The sequence below is a fragment of the Lepisma saccharinum genome, chromosome 22, assembly GCF_977018435.1.
Source record: "Lepisma saccharinum chromosome 22, izLepSacc3.1, whole genome shotgun sequence".
NCBI lineage: Eukaryota > Metazoa > Arthropoda > Insecta > Zygentoma > Lepismatidae > Lepisma > Lepisma saccharinum.
The window spans coordinates 15,646,078-15,669,651 of NC_139250.1; the positions used below are offsets into that span (position 1 = coordinate 15,646,078).

Sequence of the window (23,574 nt, forward strand, 5' to 3'; positions counted from 1 at the left end):
AATGTATCACTTCACATTTTTAAAAGCCGATAACTATTCAACCGAGAGGAATAACGTTTCGTATAAAACGTTATTAGGTACAAAACAATGGCGCTGCTTAAATACATACTTTATAGCCTGTACAGTACATGAATGCCCACAGGGGGGCATTTCATGACGCAGAATTGGGGGGGGGGGCAAAATTTTATACCAATTCTATATATCTTCACTCAAAAAAGGGGGGATCGTTTCGTTTGATTGACTTGTTACTGATTTGTAGTTATGGTTATTATGTACAGTTTTCTTACCTGCCTGTGGGTGATTGTGGCGATAGGTTTGAAATGAAACATCACCTCTTATGCCCTTAGAATCGGTTTGGAAAGGGGGGGCGTGCTGTTCGCATAAATACAAGGTTAGTCAAGCAGACAAACTGCTAAGAATAAGGTTCAGTACACTAACAATGGCAGTGAGGCTGAGCAGTTTCGTACCTCTTATGTTAGTAAACATGAAAGTGAGCCTACAGTACCCAAAAGTAAACATATATTGCTTAAAGATGTCTGTATTACATCGTTCCGCAACTTTTGTCAGACCAAAATAATTTGAGTAAATAATTCGGCATAAAGGGGGGCGGGGCGAATGTTCTACCTTTTTTGGGGGGTCGTGCGTCATAGGCCTTGGGGGTGATGGGCACCCCTGCATGTATGTAATAATATTTTAGTTGTTTCAATTGTAAACGCTGTGCAAAACCCGAGATGGTGTAACTCGGTGTGCTGGTCTATATATTATACAACACAGTCGGAAAAGCTAACTGGAATGTTACATGAAATGCTTCCGTGTCTTATAGAAGATTTTGGGAAACATTTACATAGCAAAAAAGTTAATGGAAATGCTTCCGTCTACAGCGGGACTAAGTTTGGCGTCAAAGTTTACAGCTATGGCGCAGAAATATTATAAGTAGCGCCCTGGAACCTTCCATCGAAGGGCGTATCGTAAATTTCAAGAAAGGGCCGCTCCATTCGATACGACAAAACAGAAGATAAAACTACAGTCAGGAACCAGTGGCGTATGCTGAGTCTAAGACTTGGGCTAGCTATGGATGAAGGGAGAAGACTAGGCTCATTCTTAACGTCTTCAAGGAAGCCACGTTGCCATCCCAACGGTAGTCAGGTTGCCAACTACTAAGAATTTAGGTTGCCAACTCCTAAGAATTCAGGTTGCCAACTCCTAAGAATTCAGGTTGCCAACTCCTAAGAATTCAGGTTGCCAACTACTAAGAATTCAGGTTGCCAACTCCTAAGAATTCAGGTTGCCAACTCCTAAGAATTTAGGTTGCCAACTCCTAAGAATTTAGGTTGCCAACTCCTAATAATTCAGGTTGCCAACTCCTAAGAATTCAGGTTGCCAACTACTAAGAATTCAGGTTGCCAACTCCTAAGAATTCAGGTTGCCAACTCCTAAGAATTCAGGTTGCCAACTCCTAAGAATTTAGGTTGCCAACTCCTAAGAATTTAGGTTGCCAACTCCTAAGAATTCAGGTTGCCAACTACTAAGAATTCAGGTTGCCAACTACTAAGAATTCAGGTTGCCAACTCCTAAGAATTTAGGTTGCCAACTCCTAAGAATTTAGGTTGCCAACTCCTAAGAATTCAGGTTGCCAACTCCTAAGAATTCAGGTTGCCAACTCCTAAGAACTCAGGTTGCCAACTCCTAAGAATTCAGGTTGCCAACTCCTAAGAATTCAGGTTGCCAACTCTTTTTTCTCTTCAGTATTTTACCTTCTAGGCTTCAGGCTTCGCAGATAGCCTAGCTAGCCTGCAATATACGCTCCTGTCACGAACACTTCTGGCTCGTAACTACACCAGTAATTTTCAATGGTATCGTTACAACCCAGAAGTGTCCGTGACTGTACCAGAGGGATGCAAGAAAATGCTAATGATAAGTCATAGCTGTGGAAAGTCCGCGTTCACAACCTTGATCGGAACCACAAGACTACAATGTTGAGAGACCTAATCACCCTTAACCACCGCAATTCTCTTTGTCCCTCCACACGAGGCAACACCTACTATTACTAGAAACGTGTCAATGACACATTTTCAAGCACAAAACCGCAGATGCGTAATTTGGCCTAGCAAATATGCAGCAGGGTTGAAGAGTGACGTAAACGGTAAAGGGAAAGCCAAGCGAACGAACAACTCCGGTTCTAAGAAACTCGTTGTCTTCATGAAGGTATACACCTTCCATATAGGTTTGTGTAAATTTGGTTCGTCCCCTGCAGACGAACAGGGTTGGCATGTTTAAAACAAAAGTGTTTTAAACATTTAAAACGCATGGCTTTGTTTCTTTTCACAAATGTTCAAAACATTTGAAACAAAGTGTTTTAAGCATGTTTTTTTCATACTTCTTTAAAACACATTTTGATGATCGATAGTTTGTGGTTATTTGTGTGTTGCTTTGTAACTATACAAAAAGTAATTTTGCCTGTAGTATTATATGGGTGTGAAACTTGTTCCGTTACATTGAAAGAGGAACATAAATTGAGAGTATCTGAAAATAAGATCCTTAGGAAAATATTTGGACCTAAAAGGGATGAGGAGACAGGTGAGTGGGGAAGGTTACATAATTTAAAACTGCATAATTTGTATTCATGTCCAGATATTATTAGAATAATGAAATCAAGAAGACTTAGGTGGGCAGGCCATGTGGCACGAATGGGAGAGGAAAGAGGAGTTTACAGGATTCTTGTTGGGAAACCTGATGGTAAGAAACCTGTAGGAAGGCCAAGACGAAGATGGAGGGACAACGTTGAGATGGACCTAAAGGAAATCGGTAGGGATGGAAAAGAGTATATAGATCTTGCTCAGGATAGAATTGATGGAAGGCCGGCCTGTGTTTAAAACCTTCGGGTTTAAGAAGGCTAGAGAGTTTGTTAGTTAGTTTGTAATTATGCCTTTTCATTCAATGCGTGTCATTCTGTTTACTGTGTATAGAAAGAAATCTTTTCAGTGGCTGAAAATGAATATTGAATTAACAAAGAAACATATCCTGATGAATACCCGTGGGTCACGTTTAAAACACCTGGCTGTTTTTTTACAGGTGTTTCAAATATTTAGTCAAGCGTTTACTTTATAATAGGAACACAGTCCATCCTTGGATGACTAATAGATTCCATATTAATCATTATTTTTAGAAAATAAGTCTATTTGACATTATGTTTTAAACGTTTTATATGTTGAAAACATGTTTTTTTCGATTCCTGTTTAAAACACTGTTTAAAACATTTAACACATGTTTAAAACAGTTTTAAAAAAAACAACAAATTTTGCCAACCCTGTTCAGGGATCATTGTAATTTACAGGAAATTAACCTAAAAAAAAGCGTTACATATGTAAATATTTGAATCAAAATTTGGAAGGGTTCGAATCCAAACCTGGCATAGGTTTTCTTTGCGAGTGTCTCTTCATCAATTTCATCAAATCATCACTCATCCTCATCGTCGCGATTAGCCAAAAATTGCAGAAAAGCGAAGCTAAATAACAAAAATTAAAACTTCGTCTACACTAAATATTCGAACTTGGGACACGTAATTTTTGGATGTCTTTGGCAATAAAACCTCTAAAGTATGGTGTGTCGTTTAGTAAGGGATGATCATGATCACAAAGGCATAAGAACGCAAGTCTCACAGAGGAGTATAATGGCTGTGGGTCCAAACGCCTGAGCCTTGTTAGTCTGCAAAATGCAACGTGGACGAACTGTTGACATTTCAATATCTTCCAAAAAGTCACCCCTTGTAATTAGGTGGTACTGTACACAATGACAAAAATGTGTGTAACCCTTTAACCTTCTCACCCTGATCCCGTTCCTGTCACATAAATATCCAGACTGTAATCTGTTATTTTTTAAGTAGCTCCCCAACTGTCCCCACAATGCTAGGTCAACACAGAAATACTGGACTATAAGAACCTTCTCCTGCTCCCTTAAATATAGGCAATAGTTAGGCTGGAGAGTTCAATGAACTAACCGTTCTCGACGCACTGCAGCTCCCACCAGGGTCGAAACCAGGACCGTACGTACCAAAGACAAAGTCCTAACCAATCAGCCACAGGGAAGCCGAAGTCCAAATCTCCCCTTCCTCTTTTACTCCACGTGTGCCTTGAACGCATGGCTTTATCCCCTCCTGCAGTGTTGCACAACCAGAAAGAACAATTTTCCATTTGAAGGTGCAAAATTCTCTTTTTCATCCAAATAGTCCCTTTATAAAAAATTGAAAATACTCTCAACAAACATCTATTAATTATTGGTTTAACAATTATTGTTTGTAGAGAATCTAGAAGAATGGAGTCCAATAGTGTGACGTCACAAGCAGACGACGAGCTGGAGCTGAGTCTTCACAACGAGAGAACGTGTTTTCTTCCTATTCAATTCAATGTTATAAAGGGGTAGCTTTAATTATTGCGACATCAGTTATGAAACAAAATTATGATGTGCATTGTACATCAATGTAAAGATGACTTCCCGGAGAGATTTCTGAGAATACGTCTATATATAACATATACTTTACAGATGAGAATGTAAAGAATAAATGGAGTAGGAAATGGAGTAAAGCGAATGCTCCAAAATAAATCTCAGCCAATTGGGCGCCTCGTTTCAATCGCCTGAGGCTACCATCATCCATGGCGGCAGCGTGGCCGACTTGAGATCGGGTGAGTTCGGGTCGGCTTCGGGTGTGCTCGGAAGTGGAATGTTATGAAAATGCATGATTTTCTTACTCCGGTTATTCTTTACCTTAGTCTGTGTAAGGTATGTGTGATATATAGTCGTATTCTCCGAAATCTCATCTTTACATTGATGTACGATACGCATCATAATTTTGTTTCATAACTGCTGTCGCAATAATTAAAGCTACCCCTTTCGAAGGAAAATAACATTGAATTGAATAGGAAGAAAACACCTTCTCTCGTTGTGAAGACTCAGTTCCAGCTCGTCGTCTGCTTGTGACGTCACCACTAATGCACTCCATTCTTCAAGATTCTCTACAAACAATAATTGTTAAACAATAATTAATAAATGTTTGTTGAGAGTATTTTCAATTGTTTATAAAGGCACTATTTGGATGAAAAAGAGAATTTTGCACCTTCAAGAGGAAAATTGTTCTTTCTGGTTGTGCAACACTGCAGGAGGGATAAAGCCATGCATTCAAGGCACACGTGGAGTAAAAGAGAAAGGGGATTCCAAGAATTTCCTGAAGGAAATGGAAATTTGGACTTCGGCTTCCCTGTGGCAGATTGGTTAGGACTTTGTCTTTGGTACGTACGGTCCTGGTTTCGACCCTGGTGGGAGCTCCAGTGCGTCGAGATCGGTTACTTCATTGAACTCTCCAGCCTACTATTGTTGTTACTATTTCCGTTGACATTGCAGAGAACATCATTCAGATAAATTCTATGCTTCTTAGAATAGTTGAAAGTAGGGAGTGGAGTACAGATTAAGAACATCCTTGACAATAAATTGTTTTTAGTAAAATATACAAAAAAGTTAGGTTTATAACTAGCCGTCCTATTAAAATAGTTTTGAAGTTAGATAATGGTGGGTAGATATTAACTGTTACGTATTCCCCGATAACTTCAATCACCTTCATGTTAACGAGGCTCTGGCGTCTTTGTACTGGCAGCCAATATAGTTTTGTGTGGGGTTTGTCCTGTGTCATTTCCTAACGTGCTGAGTACCCATTTACAGCCACAGCTCTTTGTTTTAACTCCACTTTATGCACAAGCTAATCGGGATTGGACCTACAGTTTAAAGAGGAATCCGAATCACTATGTGCATTCATCGGGTATTGATAGGGCATCACCAAATTTCCCACCTGAATTTTCCCGCCAAGAGGGAATTTCCCTACATCTGGCAACACTGCTCTTCTCCACTTGGAGTAAATAATGCCTTTCCCTGTTCAAGGGCTCTAGACTTTCAAGGCGACAATGTTCCCCGTTGACGCAACATGCAGATACGCCACCTGGCGTTAAATGCGATGTCATCATATAAGCTCGGTAACTCAAAGGAACAAGTGGAAAAGAACCACCATTCGCCACAACCAGTAATTAAATTAATAATTCAATTATCTCCTTAACTTTCTCTTCTGACGTGACATACCGATTACAGACTTCCGTCTACATTCTAGGAGATCGTGGCTTCGTTTCCTGTCATTAAACGGTCATCCCAGTAACGTACTTTTATGAAATGACTGCTAATCCGAGACTGGCACTGAAGGCCTGTTCCATCATTATGACGTCTCGCATATTTATATAATGAAATAAACATGACTTGAAAGTGGCGACGAATACACTGTTCTCTGTGACAGAACACATTAATTTTCCTTACCATTGCCTTACTTATTACTAGGGCCCGGGACTTTGTTATAACAATTTTTTTATTTGGCATCGGATCGAATACTGGGGTGAGAACTTTACATATCTGATGAAAATCAGTCGAAATAGACACACTTGATAAGGCATATTTTGACATATTTTACCAATTTCGTGTTTTTACAACTATTTAGAATGTCCTTAGCGTACAACAAAATATCTATATTGCAATCTAATCTTGATTTTAGTATCTCAATCAATGAGTACAAAAAAATATTAAGACAAGTGTTTACAACATAAATTATAAGATTTAGTGTTATACTTAGCAATATATCACTGCATGTGAATAAAAATGACTTTTTTTTTGTCTTGTTCTGTATTGATTTGGGTGAAGCGCTTCTAAATTGCTAATTGGGTGTTATATGATTCTATAGTATAGTTTAGTAATTTATATTACATTATATTTGTGTATGTGTTCTACCTCTGTTATGTCTCACTGTATTATATTATGTGTTTCTCTTGTTTTTGTATTTGGTATTTTTATTTGTATTTTTAATGGCTACCTTCTGTAAAAGGAGATAATTTCTCTGTTGAAGGAAGGAAATAAATAAATAAATAAATAAATATTTCTCGTAATAAGACATATTTCTGTATAATTTCGTAATTGTCTTGCATATAATCGGTTATTTTATAATTTATTTATTTTAATTTTATAATTCGTACCTTTAGCGCAACGGATAGTTCATATTATCGATGGCAGGATAAGGAAATTACGAACGAAGAAATTAAAGCAGATGTCATCTTCTTACCAACTAGTACAGAACAAAAATACCCCCTTTTTTATAGCAAGCTGCCAATTATGCTTTACTTTCCACAAAGGAGTAAATCTGACATAATAGCAAATAACGTTTTGGATAATTGCAGTGAACCTCACAATATATTGTCAGTATTTTCCCACTACATTATATGGTTAAAGGGATTCTGACTTCATTAATACCCCACCCCCATTGTAGTCGATCTTCCCTGGAAGATACTGACATCTCGTATAATGATACATTCGCAAGTACTGTTGTGCATATTTTTGGCTTTGCTGGGGATACTTCTGAATTTTTCTGACATATTTTTAATTTTTCGTGACATATTTTTCCATTTTTATAACATAATTACATACATATTTTAAAGTTTTATATGACATAAAGTCCCGGGCCCTACTTATTACATATCATTGATATATGTTTTTAAACCTGAAATCAGGGTTGTTAAAGTTCCAGGTACCCTTAAATTCTGATGGGTTCTATTGGGTTCCGCTGCAGGACCGGAACCTTTATTCTCGCACAATTTAAATTCGGTTCAAGTTGAGTATTTTTTCATTGAAAAAAGGTTCCTGGACCGTATTTAAATTCATCCTGAAAAAAGGTTCCTGAACCGAATTTAAATTCATCCTGAAAAAAGGTTCCTGGACCGAATTTAAATTCATCCTGAAAAAAGGTTCCTGGACCGTATTTAAATTCATCCCGAAAAAAGGTTCCTGGACCGAATTTAAATTCATCCCGCAAAAAGGTTCCTGCACGTATTTAAATTCATCCCGAAAAAAGGTTCCTGGACCGTATTTAAATTCATCCTGAAAAAAAGGTTCCTGGACCGTATTTAAATTCATCCTGAAAAAAGGTTCCTGGACCGAATTTAAATTCATCCTAAAAAAAGGTTCCTGGACCGAATTTAAATTCATCCTGAAAAAAGGTTCCTGGACCGTATTTAAATTCATCCTGAAAAAAGGTTCCTGGACCGAATTTAAATTCATCCTGAAAAAAGGTTCCTGGACCGAATTTAAATTCATCCTGAAAAAAGGTTCCTGGACCGAATTTAAATTCATCCTGAAAAAAGGTTCCTGGACCGAATTTAAATTCAATCTGAAAAAAGGTTCCTGGACCGAATTTAAATTGATCTGGAAAAAAAGGTTCCTGGACCGAATTGAAATACTTTAAAGATAAAAAGGTCCTTTACGGTCCACAACCCATTTACGCTTGCCGAATTTCTCTCCTGGACCGGAATTGAATTCATTTAAAATTCCTGGACCTTTAAACACCCTGCCTGACATGTGTTCGTTGATGTACAGTCTGCGGCAATAAATGTGGGACACCTAGATCCTAAAATGCTCGATTCCCTGCAAAGCGCTGTGTGTGTTGCATAACTCTACGGCAATGGTAGAAGTTACCACCGAAAATTTACTTTAAAATCCACTGTTTCTGAGGAAGCATTTAGTTTCTCCTTACCTTGTCAATATGTTGTGTATGCCCTGTGCACGTCCCTCCTGCGCTTTTAAACTTTCTGAAGGGTCTCTCTACACCCCATTTGTTTTTGACTTTAAGGAAAGGGTTTTAGAAAAGGTTTTTCCTCGTATACTTTGAAGGGTGTAAAATGGCCGTAGTGCTGACACAACCAAAAATCGTAACTCATCCATTCATTCATTTAGATATACAGGGTGTCCGGATTGTGACCGACAGTTTTTAAATAGTTATTACTAGGGCTAAGATTTTTATGACTTAAAAAACACCAAAATATGCAAAATAAAATATGCTCTTATGGCCTGAAATTGTTCAAAATATGCACTATAATTTGAAAAATATGCCCTTATAACTGGACTGTTTCAAAAATCAATATCTAAATGCTGAGATATTTTCACATACGTACTATTTTTAGTTCACTTTATGGGCCCTGAGTTGCAATGGACAATGAACACCTTCTCTAAATTTTCAAATAAAAATGAAAAAGATTTTGCAGTAGTCCATAAAAAAACAAAACCTCTCGAGTAAACATGGGAGTAAGAACGAATCCACTTCGAAAATGACTGTATATTTCTTGAAAATGCAAAAATATGCTGAATATGACCGAAAATCCATCAAAATATCACGCAGAAATGGCCAAATATGCAAAAATATGCCCTTAAAAAGCACCTTAATTCAATTAGTTTCTTCACAATATGAATTTCTATATGTTTAGGGAACACATCAACCTTGCCAAAAAAATATGCTGTCATGAAAATCATAGCCTAAGATTACATTTCAACAAACTGAGGTTTTTGTTAACAAAGCATTGCAAAATCAATCAAAGATTTGTCAGTTTGGTTCAGCAAACTTTAATACATGTACAACTATCGGTGGCGGCGCTAGTGTCGCTCAAACAAAAATGGCGTCGGTAGAGGAAATGGTCTAAATATGGGCATCCCTTTTTATTTTGTCATTTTCAGAGAAAAAAATAATATATCAAGCACATGCCTTAAAAATGCATATCTATGAAATATATACTTAAATGTAATAGCACGCTAAAGTATACAAGGTCTCCATTTTTTTAAAAAAATAAGCAATTTCCAAAAAATGGTAAAATGATGTATTTCAAAATTCTGGTCTAAATATGGGCTACTAGTGGCAATATCACAAAAAGCAATTATTTTTTTAAAAAAAACAGTCATTTATCGCTAAAACATTATAAAATTCATATTTATGAATAATCTGTTGTTTTGAAAATCACGCGGAATGGGAAAAAATCGAAATTAAGAAAAACATCCAAATATTTGTTGAAAATGTGATTTCAACATTAGACCTCATGTCATAGCCCATATTTAGACCATCACGCTATTTTTCTTCTTCAATTTATTTTCGCTCTCTGTGGTACATATTTCACAAACAAATCATGGCATTATAAAAGCCCACATTTGTTTTATGTACCGCTAATATCATAACCTATACAATGCAGATGAGAATTCAGAAAACGTTGAGTTAAAATATACCTGCAAAAAGTTTTTGGAGGTCGCAATTCTATAACAGCGTCCAAGGCCGAAACTAACCACCACTTTATATTGCGAATTGGCGCTGCGACCCTTGTCCTTGACAGATAACCAGTTCCAATGGCCTCTGCCAGGCTGCAGCACCCGGAAGCGCTGATAACTCCAAAACCCATATTTAAACCTTCGCCCATATTTAGACCTTCTTTTCTACAGGAAGAAGCACAATGTGTGTGGTATGCAGAGACAAAAAGTGTAGTGCAAGAGCAACGAAAATTTCGCCGTCTGTTCCACAAGATTCATACATCAAGGCATAGAAGGAACCATTTTTACCGACAAGGAGTGTGTGAAACGTCACGTTGGCGCAAACCCGAGTGTCAGACAACCTGAGGAAACGCGACAGTTAATCCCAGTGCATCTGAACTTCTTTCTTTGGAGGTACATCAAAGGCATGTTTTTTTTCTGGCAAAAGATAGATGATCTACAAGAATTGCAGGACCTTTTTCAGAATGCTCTTGCTCCTGTAACCCCTCCGATGATACAAAACACTGGAGGGAGATTGAATACGGGCTGGATATTCTCTGTGCAACAAACGGAGCTCATGTGGAGCTATACTGAAGTATACTGGGGTGTAACTGCTTCCAATAAAACTTGATGAGTTTGCCTTCAAAATGCATGTTAGGCCTATTGTTTCTAGCTACTACTTACGATAATAAAATAACACACATTTAAAAACTGTCAGTCCCACTCTGGACACCCTGTATACATCTAGGTGTATTATACAGGGTGTCTACCGAAATAACAAATCCAACATTCTTGACTCTTTCATGACATTTTCTTGACCTTTTTTCCCCTTTTTCTTAATATTTAATGGCCCCACTTAGGTATAGTTGGAAATTAAGAAAATATATATATTTTTATTCAATAAAAAAAAACCTACAAGGACGGTTAAGATGAAAACTGAAGCTGTACTTTAACAAGTACTTTGCTTATTAATGCACATAAAAATTACTGCTTCAGACTTCATCCTTGATGGGGAATGGCCACATTACTTTATTTCATATTTTTCAAATCTTCAATCATACAAGAATGTAATTCTTAACAAAAAAAGTTAATGAATCTTAATCACAACTCAATACAATTTTAGAACTTCCAAAAATTCAATTTTATCAAATCCCACAACAGAAATATAAGAACGTAAATTCACTGTACTGTATAAAAAAAAGCAAAAATTCTTGAACACTATCATAATTTCTTGATTTTTTTCTATTTCTTGACTGGTAGACATCCTGTTATAGAAGGGATGCTCATTTCACTGGAACATAGATGCCACACTTTTCCACACTGAGCGAGCGTGCCATGCTTTCAAACGAAAGGCCAGATCCTACGTCATTTTAGCACCAATAAAACTTGCTGACACATAGACACAAACTAACGTCTGCCGTTTATCATCACGTAGCGAAAAGGCCTGATACCCTGTCACGAATGCAACACGATATGGATGAACATCTGGCGGCCAGCAGGTTTTTTTTTTGCAAGTGCGAAAATGTGCAGATCATTTCTTGCAAAAATAAAGCTCCAAGTTCGAAAATGGCACCATTGAATTCCCCAGCGGGTCACCTTTTTGTTTACACTTTGCCCTTTTTCTTGGGAAAATGTTTATTTTTGGATCTTTAACGCCTTCGGACAATAAACACAGGGATGGCAATGCTTGTCGGTCATGTAATCCTAATGTCAATCATACAGAAATAAGATTTCAAGTTTATTTGAGTAAGTTTTCAAGCCCATTTTATGCAGAGATAGGCTAATGGGGACTAGGCCTACAGTTTAAAGCGGAATCCTAAAAAAGATGTGCCGGACCCGGAACTCCTTGATTGCAAAGCAACGACGTTATCACTACGGTAAGCGTATTTACAAAGTCTGGAGTGCTGCAGAACCAGAGGTACATATCGCTGTCTTATTGGCTGTGCGCACCGGAAGAGTTTATGTTCCTTGTCCGTCGTTCCTTGTTTGTGTGTTTACAGGATAAGTATGGAATGATCAGACTCGTGCTTATTTAGAAATAAAATTTGTAATAATCAAATTGTCGAAATTATATTAAGAAATATATATTTGTATGGAAAAAAAATGTTAAAAATGTTTTTGAATCGTTTTCAGGTGATAAAAATCAATATGAAGCCATCGTGAATAATAATGTTGATATCTCTAAAGCGCTTGTAGCTTATACGAAGTGATTACTGCATTAAAGGAGAAATTTCATATCTTGGAATATACTAAATAAATTCATTTCTGTATAATCAACCATGGACGTGACATAGAAAATATATGCATAAGTAGTTACAATGTTTGCACTAATGTGACTTTAAATAAGAAAACCATTAACTTCTAGAAGAGTTATGATTTTCTGTCTTTCAAAACCTTAATTTTAAAAAAAATGTGCTCAAAATTAACCTCAGTTTGAAGGGCTTTCTTATCTTGTTGGGATGGATCTCTTAAATCAACATTGTCAATTTCAACCCTGCCATCTAGCGTTATCTTGGGGGAACACTGGATTAACTTCCGGAATGAGAGCCAATCAGAAGCCACATATCGCTGGAGGTTCTGCAGCAGTATAAGGTTTGTAAATACGCCTACGGTAACGGGAGGCTTCTTTTTTTTTAATGCCTAGCGACTAGAGTGATTACACAGAATCTTACATTAAGCTCTATTTCCTGCATGAATGTTTCTCTGAACACTGGCATGAAAAGTCTCTTATAATACAACTTTCACAACGTGTAAAAACATGGAATGTGGGTGCCATGAAATACATCACATTAAGTGCTGTCTGTTTGATATATATGCATTGTGACAAAGTACAAAACGACAAAGAACTAATCGTATGGTAAAGTGTTGATAAATGTTTATGGAAGGAAGGAAGTCAAATCCAGTTTCTATATAAATAGTGGACTCAAGTCTGGACTTCACAATATCGCCAAGGCATTCTCAATTCAATTTCAATGATAGGCTATGACTAGGCCTAAGATTTTTAGGTTCTAAAAAGTGTGGTATTAGGTTCTTAAAATAGGCTCTATAAATTCTAAAATAGGTTCTAAAAATCCTAAAATAGGTCCTAAAAATCCAAAAATAGGTTCTAAAATCCTAAAAATTTTAAGTTAGGCTCGAATAATCCTGAAGTAGGTTCAAAAGATCTTAAAATAGTTCAAAAATCCTAAATAATACTGTGAAAATGGGATACCTATATCCTGAAATAGGTATATTTTGCATAACGTTATGTGTGTTGCCTAACCCTACGGCGAAAGCAGAACTTTCCCTTCGAAATTTGCTATAAATTCCACTCTTCGGCGTATAGTAAGGCAACAATCGTTTTTCATGTTACCCACAATCAAACATCGCAATTTTGTCTGTGAGGATCATCTTATATGCTGAAAATAATCTTTCAACACAAGCATAGTCAGTGGTGCAAACTTCAATGCTGAAATGTTAGTTTGCAAGGCGTGAATGCCACAAAGCACCGAAGTGACGCGAAAGTGAGCAAGACCACAAAGATCAGACCACTTTGGATTGAACAGGTAACAGTGGCACCAGACATTTCGCCTTGTTTAGAGCTTTGAAAAATCATCATGGACTTGGAGGAAGGGAAATCGACAGATAGTATGTTTCAAACACGTTCGTAATTCAATTTTTCGTGACCAAACAAAGCAAATGCCTCTGTATGACATAAAAATTCTGAAAAAAAAACTTTAAAAATATATATAAAAACCTAAAAAAAAAGGCTTGATTTTGTAAAGTGGATGGACAGAATCCTCCATAATTCAAGCTCCCCGGGAAAAGGGCACCCCTGGTCAGCTCTATACATTACTATACTTTCCTGAATATCTTTTTATGAATGCTGTTCATATTAACCCCCTTGCGCACGCCACTGATTGCTGGTTCGTCTGACTTTAATGTTAATGATTTCATACAACAATTTCATGTCCGGTAGTTCAAGAGAAGTATGTGGTAACTTTCTAACATAATTTCTTGTTCCATCTCCATTTTAAGGAAAAGAAACAAGTGAATTATTCAAACAGGAAACAATAAATTTTACGAATTAAATGTATTGCGATAAGCCTTACCATCTTTACTTTCACAGTGTCTATACGTGGGTTGTTCTTTAATATTAAGGAGTGAGGATGAACGCTAATAAATTAATAGGAAAAACAAAGCAAGGCACTTACTATGATATTTCCTGCTGTTGAAACGAAGTTTGAAGGTCACGCTACAATTTCATTGCTTTAACAGCTGATTTCCTTCCACGAGGTCCTGAACAACAGTTTCAACTTCTCTTCGTCTTTTAGAACACAAACACCACTAGATTCATAAACACTTGGACACAAACTTTTCCCCTTATCACAGGGCACGGCTATTCGCAAGCGGAAGTAAACAGTCTTTTGTTTTCCTTCAACGGAAAAATCTTCACAAAGTGGTTCCGCTCGCTCACCGAACAGAGAGGAAACTGAGCGACTCAGCCGAAAACAGAACGAAAGATGCGCTGTTCCTTGGGGAATGACTCATTCACGTCCAGTCGCCGACCAATGAGAAGCCGCGAAGCGATTCAGCTGACCTCTACACTTGTCGGCAGTGTGAAGGCCACGGATTTCAGTCAAGTCTCCCCTGTGGGTCTATCTAAACGGCCGCTAAAAGATATTCCTCTGACAGTTCAGGAATTCACTCGAGTTCTTGGTTTATACGAACTACTATAAATGGACAGATCATTGCATTCATTGATTGATTGATTGATTGATTTAGTTTAGTTCGCTTTTCTGCCACTTTTGGCTAATCGAGATAAGAATGAGTGAAGATTAGGGTTAGGAATTACTAGACCCGGATTTTCATGTAATATCAAAGTACAAAATATATACATAAATATGTAACAATAATTGATAAAATCTGTACCTAAATATGTAACAAAAATTGATAAAATCTGTACCTAAATATGTAACAAAAATTGATAAAATCTGTACCTAAATATGTAACAAAAATTGATAAAATCTGTACCTAAATATGTAACAACAATTGATAAAATCTGTACCTAAATATGTAACAAAAATTGATAAAATCTGTACCTAAATATGTAACAAAAATTGATAATATCTGTACCTAAATATGTAACAAAAATTGATAAAATCTGTACCTAAATATGTAACAAAAATTGATAAAATCTGTACCTAAATATGTAACAACAATTGATAAAATCTGTACCTAAATATGTAACAAAAATTGATAAAATCTGTACTTAAATATGTAACAAAAATTGATAAAATCTGTACCTAAATATGTAACAAAAATTGATAAAATCTGTACCTAAATATGTAAATTATCAAAAGTATATGTAGCTAAATATGTAGGTAGTATCAAAGAATATGTAATGTAATAATTGAGTATCCAAGTAATTTCAAGAATTCTACTAGATATTTATTTGGCAACACTTCGATCTAGTGAAAACGGATTTCTTCATTTTCACACATTAAACTACTTACTGAATCAGTTTCTATAGCATTATCGAAGTTCGTCAATGTATTTTCTTTCTTCGTGTAATCTCTCTTAGCGCGAATTCATATTTGTGTCCAGAAAAATGAATTTTTAACTATGTTTGCCTAACCTAACGTAACCTAACCTAACCTTCCCGTCAATCGTTTTTGGGGCTATGCGTGAATGGTGTTTGTATGCGTGAATGGTTTGTGGGGCTATCCGTGAATGGTTTATGGGGCAATCCGCTATTATTTTCGTGAAAAAAGCATAATTCCACCCTAAAGAATGTTCCGCAATGCAGAATACGTAAGTAGGAATGTTAAAAAGGACGAAATAAATGAGTTATAGGTGTTTTCACGAGATCGAAGTGGTACCATTTATTTTCTTTGAACATATTCAACGAAATTTTTAAGGACATAAGTTATTCAAATTAAAATTTGTATCAAATTTATAAACTCAAAAAAGCACAGCAACGTGTACATATTTAAGAAACCAATTTTGTCAACTATTAATTACTTTTCACATTGCAAATTATTGTAAAATATGTAAAAATGTAAGAGCTCTTTTTAGCTTTCGAAACAAATTGTAAAAAAAAAGCGTCTACAGAAAAAACAAATAACAATCGAATGAGAATACATAGCTACTTTTTGTACAACGGAACATATTGTGTAAATCGCTATTTACAGGAAAATACCTTTCTTGTTCTCCGATGCCAAGTTTCTAGATACTTTGACTAAACCTAAGAGCGAAACGAAAATATGTAACCAGAAGCAGGAGGAGAGCGGGGGATCCCAGCATTTCCCGTTTTTTTCTGTCTTTCGACTTGGCAGTCAATTTTAGTTGACCGTAAGCACTATGCAGCTTATTGATTAGAAAATATGGCATCACATGAGCTATAAATTTTCTTCATGTTTCAGAGATCGAAAATATAGGAAAATATAGGAAAAAGGATCAAGATAGGAAAAAATTACCAAAATATGTTGTTTTATGTAAAGTAAATTAGCAAATATGTAAAATATGTAATATCCTGCCAAATATGTAAAAATATATAACAAAATTATGCAAAGTCATGTCAGTTATATAATTCGCTGGCATTTTCCTGTTCAAGGTTTGTATATAGAAAGGAATAGAATATGTAATTACATACAAATCCGGGCTCTGGTGATGCCAAATCATCTTTCTTTCTGGTCTTTGAAGACAATGCCAAACCCGATAGTGGTCCGTTTCGCTTCAATTAGAACCAGAAAATTGTTTTCATTTGCACTTTCAGGACTTTTTTTTGATTTTAGGTCATTTTTCAGAATTTTTTGTCACTTTTATTGCACTTTTTTTCATTTTTGAAGTTTCTTTTTTTTTTCCTCCTTCCCAGTTGTTTCATGAATTTCAAATGCATTTGCTACCATGAAATGAAGTAAAAATATGATAAAAACTGCATTAGCACTTAATTGCATTTTTTCCCTTTGCTTCGATAGTTTAAACCTCCAAAAAACAAATTTTACGAAATTAATCAACTAGGCTTTTGTAATTTATGAAAAATAAAGCTTTCATTTTAAGGGTGGATATTATTTTTAGATCATTGTTTGAACTTTTTAGATTATTCTTTATTAATTTTAAGGTCATTCTGGATTTAAACGTGAAAATCTCAATTCACTACTTAAGAATTTCTAATGCTTGATTTACTACCAGATAATTTATAATCCTTGATTGAGAATTTATAATCCTTGATTTAATATTTGGTCATTTGTAATCCTTGATTCACTACCTGGGAATTTGTAATCCTTAATTTACTACCTGAGAATTTCTAATCCCTGATTTACTACATGGGAATTTATAATCCTTAATTTACTACTTGAGACTTTTTAATCCTTAATTTACAACCTGAGACTTTCTAATCCCTGATTTACTAATTGGGAATTTGTAATCCTTAATTTACTACCTGAGAATTTGTAATCCTTAATTTACTACCTGAGAATTTCTAATCCCTGATTTACTACATGGGAATTTGTAATCCTTGATTTACCACCTGAGACTTTCTAATTTTTAAATTACTACCCGAGAATTTTTAATCCCTGATGTACTACATGGGAATTTGTAATCCTTAATTTACTACCTGGGAATTTGTAATCCTTAATTTACTACCCGAGAATTTCTAATCCTTAATTTACTACCTGAGAATTTCTAATCCCTGATTTACTACATGGGATCCTTGATTTTCCACCTGAGACTTTCTAATCCTTAATTTACTACTTGAGAATTTCTAATCCCTCATTTACTAAATGGGAATTTGTAATCCTTACCTGATAATTTCTAATCCCTGATTTACTACATGGGAATTTGTAATCCTTGATTTACTACCTGAGAATTTCTAATCCCTGACTTACTACATGGGAATTTGTAATCCTTAATTTACTACCTGAGACTTTCTAATCTTTAATTTACTACATGAGAATTTCTAATCCCTGATTTACTACATGGGAATTTGTAATCCTTAATTTACTACCTGAGACTTTCTAATCTTTTATTTACTACATGAGAATTTCTAATCCCTGACTTACTACATGGGAATTTGTAATCCTTAATTTACTACCTGAGATGTCTCGTCCGCCAAAACGGGAGGAATAACAGTTGAAATACAAACGAGTATTTAATTTAATTTTAGTAATTTGCGCCTTTCTTGATGGGCCTGGAACTCCCTTCTCTATACGTCCTTGTAATGCACACTTCGAGTTCAATGCCTAATTCCTGGTTTAGATCCAATCACAAGGGAAAACGTAATTCTTGGTTGTTCTGGAAAAGACACATAAGTCACAAACTGCGATTTTTCGTTCCTCTCATTTAATTCATATTGACTCAATTAAAGAATATATTATAAGTATAATTGTATATTGGACACGTGTAAAGATTCTATACAGTTATGATCCAACCTTTATATCATGTCTGTAATGTTTACTATTAAAAGAATAAACATAAATAACAGTCCGCTGTAAAATTGCATTTTTTGACTTGTGCCTTTTCTCCAAACACCTTAGAATTTTCCCTTTCGAACGCAACCCAAATTACAGTACAGACGTACCAGGTCGCATACCATCCCAGGATGTCACTTCGTACAGAATAAGTCTGCACTGAGAATCCCACCAGCAACAGAAAAGTATCTTTGTAACCGGAGCAGATGCTTGCAACCTTCCCAGTCCATCTTGTGAAGTCTGTTAGGTTCGGAACCCGCCTGCCAAATATTTCCCATGCCCTGATGCGCGTGGGAAGAGAGAGATGCGTTTCTGACATCCCACCGATTAGCCCCAGTCTTTCAACACGCTGACAGCAATAAACCGAGCGAAAAACACATTCCTCCTATTCGGATCCATGGCGATCAGGTAACACTCGGGGCATTGCAGTGTAGTGTTGCCAACCACACGGAAATATTTCTACGTTTAGTTTGTTTCTATACTGAACGCAACTCCAAATGGCGGCTGGGAAACAGCGAATCAACCATCCGTTGAATTTTCCTCGACTGAAATCGGGCATTTTCGAGTCACAAGTGTCACGTGCCAGTTCCGACGACACAATGAGAGATGCAAGGAATAAATGTTTCCCGAGAGCGACGATAGATGGCAGCGCGCCATATGGAGAGGAGCAGAGTTAATTGTAGAAACCAGGAGCGGAGAAAAGTGATTATATATATTATAGTAAATGCAAAATACATAAAGGAAGAGTATAAAAAAAATAGAAGGAGTGAATAAAATGTTGTAAATACCTAATTAAGATAATTAAGAATATGCTCGTATATGAAACAATTAGGAAAGTTAATAAGTGAGCAAATGAATTCAGAAATGTATCCTTTTGGATCATAGTGATCAAAATTTGATATAATATTATACCTCTGACAAGAAGAACATCGTCAGCTTTTGTGATTGTCCGTCCCTCGGTGGCGCTGTGTCAAATTAGACGCCCGGAAGCACTTACGGTTGCGCTCCTTATTAGACGCACTGGGCCATAGGCAGCGCTTGCTGTTAGCGATCCTGGGCTATTCCCCTTTTGGTCGCTATATAGGAGGTGGCGCTACTGTCAGTTTAGACGCCCCTAATCATTCTATAAGTATAGCTTGTGTTGCTGTATAATGCAAAAAACGGGGAAAGCGAGCACATATAGGATTACTCTTTAAAAAGGAAAGAAAATAAATTAGAAGAAAGAAAAGAAGGAGAAGTATTTTCACTAATCAACGATAGGAATAAAAAAGAAGCCCTTTCCCCAAAATTAGGAGAAGAAAAGAAGAAGATTTCCTTTCAATTATACATATATATATAAGAAGGAATATAACCGACGTAAATTTGGAATCAACATATATATATTTCAATGTATATACAAGCTTCGCTATATATTTTCTCTGTATTGTGTAGTTTTTAGAATATAGATCCGCATTTAACTATATCCTCTTAGCTATAAAACGTTTTCTTATTTCGAATTCTCGAATAAAGAACCTATCCCCTGAGATTAAGATATCTGTAGCCGTGGTATAAATAGTATAGTCCAGTACGTACCCCCAGGGTCGTATCACAAGGTACCGAACGTTGTTCGCGCGACGAAATAAATGATCGTTGGGTCCACCACATGTTGCCAAACGTACTGTAAAGTCTTCTCGGGCAACGATATTGCCAGCACCAGAAATCAGCGGGGTGTTAATGGTACAACTGCATACGGGGTCCTACATGAGGGAGTTTCACACGCAAATTGACAACTGACAAAAACAGAAATACGTTTGGCAACGTTGCTTCGGGAAAGCGACGTGACCCCATCAGCTTTTACTTCGCAACAGAGTTTGTTGACACCCATCGAGCCACTCCCCGAAAACGATTGGGGGACAGAAATAGCCGTCAAGGTCAGCCGCCAGTTGGAGATGCGTTCAGTATAACGTTAGAAGGGTTTCAGACCGAAGTGACAAGCGACACGTGTCACTTGGAAACGAACTTACAGATATAAATGCAACGTCTCGTACCGGAATGAAACGGCAAGCTACGCATGACGCTTGCTTGTCTGTATTTAATAAATGCTGAAGACTAATTCCGAACAGAATATTCTAATGTCATGATTAGAGCCAAGAAGTTCAGGCAGTTTGGTTAAAATATGCAGGCCAAAAGGCATTTATAATGTGGAAAATAGGCACAAAAGCCAAAAAATAAGCACAATAATTCGAAAAAAAAAATGACAAATTCCAAGTCAATCTATAATGTCATTCAAGAAGTTAAAATCTACATGGAAATAACATTTTTACTTTCCATTGTTGCCTTGACACATAAACACTAGTTTCGACATTCATACGAGGGGAGAGGGAAAAGTTTTGAGCCTCACAGGGAAAGGGTGTTTGAGCTACAGTTTCTCATTATGATTTCTCTACATAATCTCACAATATCTATAATCACCCCCCAGATCAATGCACTTATGCATTCTGTGCTGCAATTTGTTTACAGTCATCTGATAGAATGATTTGTCCTGAATCTCACAACACTGAATGACCGCCTTCGTCCTTGTGGAATTGACGTCCTCGAAGTGAATTCTTCATAGCAGGGAAAATATGAAAATCTGAAGTGGCAGATCGGGGGAATAAGGTGGATGGGGAAGTGCGGTGAAGCCACACTCGATCAAAGCAGCCTGCGCAGTGAGACCTTTCCGACAGATGTACCGAATCACTCTCTTCTCTGACACTTCATTCATTTTCAACCTGACAAAAAATAGAAGTAAACGTGAATTTCATAAACGTTCGCACAGAATGTCCTAAAACTCATACCTTACATCCTCCATAATTTTAACTACCTAAGCCCCGCGACAAGTTAAGTTTACAGCAACTTTTCGCTCATGTAGACCCAAACGTGCGCGCAGAATATAGTTCCCCTGCAATACTGCCGATTTTCTCAATGTCTGTGATATATGAACGGCTCGGCGGTTGAGGCAAGACTCGCACGGGAGATGCTGAGCGCCCTTCTCGCGCGGTTTAATACATAAAACCTGCTGCAAACTTAATCTGTCGTGGGGTATAGAATCACTCCTTCCATGTGAGGCTCAAAACTTTTCACTCTCCCCTCGTAGATAGCCGTCTGTTAGAGAGAATGTTATTTCATTATTGAATAGCAGAAAATGATGTCAGTACTTTGACAGAAGTAATTGGAGCATACATGAAACAGGCTATTTTAATCGGATTCATACCGTCAACAAATAAGAATATCACAAATTGTTTTCAATTTTTCCAATTCCACATTTGTACTCATTACACATTTGCAGTTTTCTGCAACAGCTAAGAGTTTCACCCCCTTTTTTTTCCAGTTCTGTAATTGAACCTGGCAACACCATAATGTGCTAAAAAAAACGATTTTGAAAGAAAAATACGTCACACATAAATGTTTAAACATTCTAAAATTTCGTGAAAATTGCAAAAAAATCATTAAAATTAAAAAGCTTCTAAAACATTAGCAACAACAACAAAAAAAGGATCAAGAAAAATATTATCAATAAATGTAGCAGGAAAAAGTGCCAAACTTCCGGGCTCTAGTCATGATAAATAACATCAAATCAAATTTAGAATTTAGATACCGAATACCCGCACCCTTACATGCTGGTTTCATTAAATCGTACACAAACCTTTGCCAGTCAGGAACCAGGAAAATTACATCGTAGAGATAAATACTCACAGACGGTTGGCAACACTGACGCAAAGCTGTCTGTTACCTTGAAATTTTCATGCAATATCTGAAAGGGCTTAACCTCTGCCCTGGCAGGAGTGACTTTTATTGGTAAACAAACGAGAATTAACGGCATAGCGGGTTCTCAAGAAGTTCCTTGTTAATTCATTATGTTTCCAGGAACAAGCCTTTGGATTCGTGGGAAGAATTTAACGCTCGTGGGAAGACGATCCCGGTTTCAACTCCTACCTTTATGCTCGGTGCACCTCGTCAGCATCCACCTTGGAAATATTCTATTTTACTACTGTTGCGGGACGGGTTGTATGTACCCTCACAAAAATTACTGCATTTTCGGATAAGAAGCACGCATGTGGGACCACATAAAAGAAGCGATTTCTTGAAGAAGCCACGGCGGCCATTTTGAAAATGGTGTCCATATTGAACAAGAGCGCCCGAAGGATTTTTTCTCAAAAGTCAGCAGTCCTCAACTCAAAGGGGGGCGAATGTTATCGCTCCCCAGTTAAGAAAATTATCATAAAGCATCAACCTACACATTGCATTTTTTTTCGTACTGATCCACACAAGGCCCTTTCCCCGCCTTGTTGGTATGCCATCTTGTTGGAAGTGGATACGGCCTTCGAACCAAAACACACAGCGAGCTCGCTATTAACCTGTGAAAGCAGCCATTTTTAATTGGCCACTGTCGCTTGCGGTAGCAGAATTTGCTACTATTCCAGGATGCCAGTCATGACGAACAAAGAAGTGATCACCGCAGCGCAAGTTTTCTTCAGTTCGCTACCTGACGACGAATTTTCAAAGACATTCACAAAGTGGCAGGAGCGTATGGACACTTGCTTAGCTGTCAATGGTGCCTATTTTGAAAAAAAGATGTACGTCTACTCGATATGGCTGATTCTGAATAAAAATTTTGTGAGTAGAACAGTGTCCCCGGTTCGCAAACCGAAAATGGCGCTCGGTGGCGCTCGCAGTGTTGCTAACTCCTCACTTGAAAAAATCACCAAGGTTTTTGTTTTTGGGTCTAACCTAACCTCAAGCAAGGAGCTGGCAACACTGCTTGAGGCTTTTCTCGCAGTGTGGCCAACTCCTCACTTAAAAAATCACCAAGGTTTGTTTTTGGGTCTAACCTAACCTCAAACAAGGAGCTGGCAATACTGCTTGAGGCTTGTCTTGGAGTATTGCCAACATTTTACTTGAAAAGTCACCAAGGTTTGTTTTTGGGTCTAACCTAACCTCAAACAAGGAGCTGGCAATACTGCTTGAG

The 23,574-nt window shown here is 36.9% G+C and overlaps 1 protein-coding gene across 5 annotated transcripts in view; it reads right to left on the reverse strand.

Annotated features, from left to right (window-relative positions):
- The window catches only part of LOC146004744 (uncharacterized), a 632,500-nt gene that overhangs the window by 366,874 nt on the left and 242,052 nt on the right, over positions 1-23,574 (reverse strand). The gene's annotated exons all lie outside the window — the stretch shown is intronic.